Below are 6,164 nucleotides of genomic sequence, written 5' to 3'. Positions count from 1 at the left end.
GGTCGATCGATCCAAGAACGAAAATAATTTGAAGAAGACATATTTTTTATGAATCAAATTCGTGTGTAAATAGAGTAAGAGGGAGGATGAAGATATGGAGTGAATGAAGAGGAAGAGGACTGCTTGTATTTATAGTTTAAATCCTGCCGACAGACCGAGGAAATTCCGACGGAATTCCGACGCCAACGGCTAGTTCGTCGGAATTTTCCTCGGAATTTTGTAAAATCCCCCAACGGCTCTCCAACGGCTATAATATTTCCTCGGAATTCATCGGTTTTTTTCCGAGGAACACATTTTTCCTCGGAATTTCCTCGAAATATTCCGACGGATTGATATTTCCTCGGAATTCCGTCGGTATATTCCGAGGAAATTCCGAGGAAACCAAATTTTGTGTTTCCTCGGAATTTCCTCGGAAATTCCTCGGGATATTCCGAGGATTTCATTTTCCGTCGGAATGTCCGTCAGAATACCGTTGTTTTCTTGTAGTGCCATATATATCTAGAATGTCCATGATCTCCTTGCATTGGCTTAATTCCGTCTTACAGAAGAAAATACTGTCATCTGCAAAAAGAAGGTGAGAGATCCTTGGGCTCGCCCTAGCAACACGGAGACCTACAATCTTTTTCTCTGCTTTCGCTCCATTCAAAAGTGAGATCAACGCCTCTGTACACAGGATGAACAAAAAGGAGGAGAGGGGGTCTCTTTGTCTTAAACCTCTTTTTGGTAGGATTCTCCCTCTTGGTTATCCGTTGACTAAGACTTGATATGAGACCGACGTGACACAACACATAACGAGGTCAATCAGTCTTTCATCAAAGCCCATCTTCAGCATCAAAGTTGTTAAGAAACTCCACTCCACTCTATCGTAAGCTTTGCTCATAACTGTTTTAATAGCCATGAAAATTGTTATTTTAGTTAGATGCTTTATAAGTATATCTTTACTATAGAGCTTCTCTTAGCTTCTATATCAAGAAACCAACTCAAAAACGTACCATGTTCATAACTTCTTTTATGAGTCTTATCTTATGTCATCCAACGAGACAATTCGTTGATAAAATTTCTTGGGATTAGTCTGGACACCCATATCGCTTTTTAGATTCGTTTTTGTATCCTTTAAGAACAAAGCATCGCCTTCAAAAATTCTTTTGAGTCTTATATCATCCAACGAGACAATTCGGTGACAAAATTTCTTGGGATTATTCTGGACACCCATATCGCCTTTTAGATTCGTCTTTGTATCCTTCAAGAACAAGCAATTGACAAGGCCAGCAAAAGATCCACGAAAGTATTCCAAATCAATATCACTGATGAAAAAACCTCTTGTACCAACTTTAATAACAATTAGATTTTGGCATGACTATTTTTTGTTTGTTAACAAATTATTTGATGATAATTTAAAATTTCTACATAATTAACATATTTTAAAAAATTTATGTTTAATTTTTATATTATATATTTAATTTTTTTGAATAAAAAAAAAATTTTGAGTTTTGATGAGAATTTGAATGCATATTAATTTTGACATAATATAATTAGAAATTAAATAAAATCATCTATTACAATTACATACTTTAGAATATTCTTTTAGAATAAAAATCTTTTACTCATGTTGAGTTTTGTGGTATTTATTAAATTTTCTTTGGAAACCTTTTGTGTATACTGAAATAGACATCTCTATGATATTATTTGAGAAGTCAGTTTCCTATGTGTCGTTCTCACGTTAACATTCACGATGGTTGATTACATTGATACTCTTAATGAATTAAAAATATTACATTTAAAATACTATTATTTATTTTTCTATTTAGTTTCCTTTTTAAAATTTTCCAAAAAACATATAAAAATAATAAAAAGTAATTTTTTAAAAGTTAAAAAACGAAAAAAAAAAATATATATATATATATATATATATATATATATATAAAAAATATGTTTTCATAAAAAACAAGAAAGTTCACAAAATAGTAATATTTCTTTTAAAAAATATTTTTAAAGAACATAAAATAGACTTTTAAAGTAATAAAAATATTTTATTTATATCTATGCATTAATTTTTCCGATGGCTCGAAAGTCATGTTTACTGTCTCTACAATCACCACATGACCTTTTTCCGTGTTTTGGTCTCATTCGCACGGAATGACGAATCACTTCCCGATAGGTCACTCATGCTTTCACTACTCCAGTTCAAACACGCTTAACTCTGGAGTTCTAAACGGAAGTGTGACGGAAAAGGTAAGTCGTAGCCAAATCAATCCTCTTAGGCTTTTCCATATATCACAATTCGGATGTTACATATACATTATATATATATATATGATTTAAGATGCTGAATGAATGTATTATAACGTCAAAAGCCTGCCACATGAGATAATTATATACAGATTATTGCGTTACGCTACGATTTGTAACCTAATGCAATATAGAAATATGATATAAGAAAACTTTGTAATCTTGTGTGCCAGGCTTTTTAGGAATTTTTTTTTACAAAAATGTATACCCGCACATATAGTGAAAGGAAGTAAACTTTCACGGGTGTTTCATATATTAGAAGATGCTACTAATCTAACAATACTAAAAGGAGGATATGAGCTCCTGTTACACTGTACACGTTGGACTAAAAAATCATCCAATAAAACATTCCTATTTTGCCAAGTCATATCCATTGATTATCTGAATCCTTATAAACTCATACCCACGTTTTGGACATGCCTGTCATTTGGCCCAATCAATAATCCACAGCAAAGCCTTTGAAACAGGTTCCCACATTTCACCTTCATCGTTCTACTCAGAAAAACTCAGGCGTCCCTCAACAGCTCCGTTTCTCACTATTAAAGTCGACCTCCAACCACTATTTCTCATTAAATCTTCTTTTTCACTCAAGAAATGGAAGCGTTCCAGCTTCCTTTGTTTCTCAGCTTATGTTAATCTGTATTTGTATCTCTGTTCCACACAAACATCACGCAAACGACAAAACCACATAGAAAATAGCAACCATATCCATGGAATCCACCGGAAAGGCTGCAATGGCTCAGTTTTTCAACGATGTCTCCCTTGGCTTCTCGGAATTGGAGTTGCGTTTCCGTTTAATCCATCTATGGGAAGCAAGAAACACAGCGAAAGGGGCATGGTTATTGGGTTGAAACTGCTCCTCATCAGTGAGCAGGTATGCAATCTAATTTCAAATAAGATTATTTGTTTCCCTGAAATTTAAATTCAACATTCCATATGACTGTCTAATATCTATTACGAATGTTATACCAGGGTTCATCTCATCTAACTATGATGCTTGATACCACACAAAACTAAAGCCACTTCCAAAATGCTATGCCACCGCATCGATGGTTAAGTGTATTGGTCTTGATTGTTGAGTCCTCATCACTATCACCAGAAGAAGACCCTAGAACTGATGAAACCGTCAGCTCTTTTTGTTTTCAATCTGGTCAGCTCATTTTTTCTTGCACTATATTAATTAATTACATAAATAATACAATCAAGTGAGATTGGCGAGAAAAAGATTTTCGGAAGCTAATCATGGAACTTGAATTTGATGTGAGCAGTCATAATATGTATAATGGAAACTATATCTTTGTATATAGGTTCAAGAAACTGAAGAGTTATGGCGATGGTTACTATTGGTAAGAAGGAGACCAATTTCACCTTACAGCTCAGAACAATCTGGTCAAATCAACTGATTATGACTTGAAGTAAGTCTGTGTTTGTCTTCTTTATATTTGAATTCACTTATGTGATCTAATTTCCATATTTTCCATATTTTTCTTTCTTTGAGCGATTTAGTTTTTTTACAGGTACCTGTGTCGAATCTTTGGAGAACCTTCCGGGATCCGGATCATCAACATCATCTTCAAGAAAAAAAAGAGTCTGCAAATCAGCGTCACAATTTCCATTCGATTTATATACATGTCTTTACTGGCTATCTAAATGAACTACCTGAGTTTCTGATTATAAATGGTGAGCTCTCTGTGACGACCAAAAAATGATCACAAGCTACTCTTTTTAAAAACATTCTTTATAGTTTTTGGTATAGTTTTCCCATCAGTCACGGCTCTAAAAAAATGATGTTTAATAAATTTTTGAAGTAAAGTTCTGAGCATGTCAGTTTTAGGTCTCTGAGAGTGCATCAGATAGAATTAATGTGGGTGTGCTCCGATTCTGGAATAGGTGTTGAGAAGAAGAAGAAGAAAAAAAAAGCCACCGGAGATGCCGAAATGTTGCGGAAGAGCTTCACCGGAGATGTAAAAGTGGATTCATCATGTCTTGAGTTGAATCCTTGAAGGCAATTGGGGGTTTGCTCCAGACGGTGATTGTAGTACCCCATCTTAAAAAAAAAAACCTAATTTCAGTTTTATGGAATTTCTCGGGGAAGCCGAAGTTTCGGAAATTTTTTATCCTCACGGTTAAGGTTAGGCTGGAGTCTATTAAAAATATTTAGCACATCAGAACGGGAGCGGAAAAATATTCAGGATTGATCGCGGGACGAAAATTCACCAGAAAGGCCGAAATCGCGCAAATCGACTGAGAAGCTCGAGGTGGCTTGATCTAAGGGATCAGGACGTGGTGTCAACCATTTAACCTGTTTATTGTCAACACAAGAAGGAGGTGTAGACATGCATGAAGTAGTTCCATGCAGCTCGACACACAAAAGCACGAGGTGTCGCAGTACCAGTGATCTGCGCATGCGAACCGACATGCAGAGCCCGTTTGTCGCGACACATGAACCCCAGACATGCTCAGAGCTATGTGTACGTGGTGGTATCTCCTGGCATGTAAAGGAGGCATGCAACAGGGCATGTGGACGCCCATGTGTCGCCACGCATGCGACCGGAAGCATGCAGGACGACACACAGGCGATCAGGTGGCTCATTCTTATTGGCTGGCAACTTCTATATATACCCAGACACCCTTCACCATTTTTACTCATCTCATTCCATAGAAACCAAAGCAAAAAGTGGCTAGAGAGAGAGAGAGAGAAAAAGATGTGAGGTACTTTAGAAGTATTGACATTTCCGAAGACCAATAAACTGTCGGGAAGTTCTGAAAGACTATCCAGAAGTGAAAGAAGGTTCTTTTCGAGTTCTGATCAGTCCAGACCAGTCCATTCAAGACATCGACGTTGGGTTTTGGGATTTAACATCACTGTACCAAGACGAAGATTTGGAGGGGAGAAAAAGGGTTTGGTCAACATCCGGAATCAAAGAGTCGAGCCACATCGCTTAATCACTGTGAGTCACGGTTAATTGTTTGTTAACGAATTTTTAATGCAGGTTCCTGACATCGGAAATGGCTTCCAAGCTAGGATAGCTGGACCGGTCTAGGTGCCAGTTTGTGGATCCGAGGCTTGAGACGATGTCTGGGCTAATTGGATATCAAGACTAGTCTAAGCACCCGGGTTATTGTGATTGTGTGATTATTATATGTTGTTATAGTATGTACCTCGTGTTGGTACGTTTGTGTGAGAACCTCGTGGTGGTTATAATAGTAGTTTGTAGGTCATTGCTTCCTCAAATGGTACCACTAAACCGGTCGTGGTCCAGAAAGTGGTGGGCTCGGTTTAACTTGGCTTGATCACCAAGGCCGAGTGTCACACGTGGATGTTACAGCTCCCGGCGAGTCCGATAGAGGACCGGGGCACGGATTCCGATTGAGGACCGTGACCAGGCAATTTCCGAGCGCCTACGCCTGTGTGGTGTAATAGTGAAGGGATTGCTGGTGTCCCTTATGTGGAGGAAGAATGATTCTGTTGGGCCCTAGGAGTATATATTTATGGTTGATTGATGTGACACTCATAAAGAGTGTTTTGATTTACTATGGTTTAATGGTTTATTGCCTAAATCGGTCATGCTTTATCTTGAATATTGATTGTTGAACTACCCGTTTTGCTTGTGTTTGGGGTTGGGATTAGAATGACGGGTAGTTGTATATGCTAAATGGGGAACCCTGGCTCACTGAGTGAAACTAGTTCACTCACTCCTCACATCCTTTTGCAGGTGACCAGTAGAAAGGACCATAGCGCTCGTGGAACTGTAGTAGCTGGTGTAGATTGGACATCTTTTGCTAAAGACTCGTTTTTAAGATATATGAATGTATGTTTTACTTTCGTCTGCGTCCATGGACCCTATGTATAATATTTTGGGCTTGTGAACTTC

The sequence above is a fragment of the Brassica oleracea genome, chromosome C4 (assembly GCF_000695525.1).
Source record: "Brassica oleracea var. oleracea cultivar TO1000 chromosome C4, BOL, whole genome shotgun sequence".
In the NCBI taxonomy this organism is placed as follows: Eukaryota; Viridiplantae; Streptophyta; class Magnoliopsida; order Brassicales; family Brassicaceae; genus Brassica; species Brassica oleracea.
The sequence above is the reverse complement of the archived record's forward strand: the minus strand, read 5'-3'. Positions refer to the sequence as shown.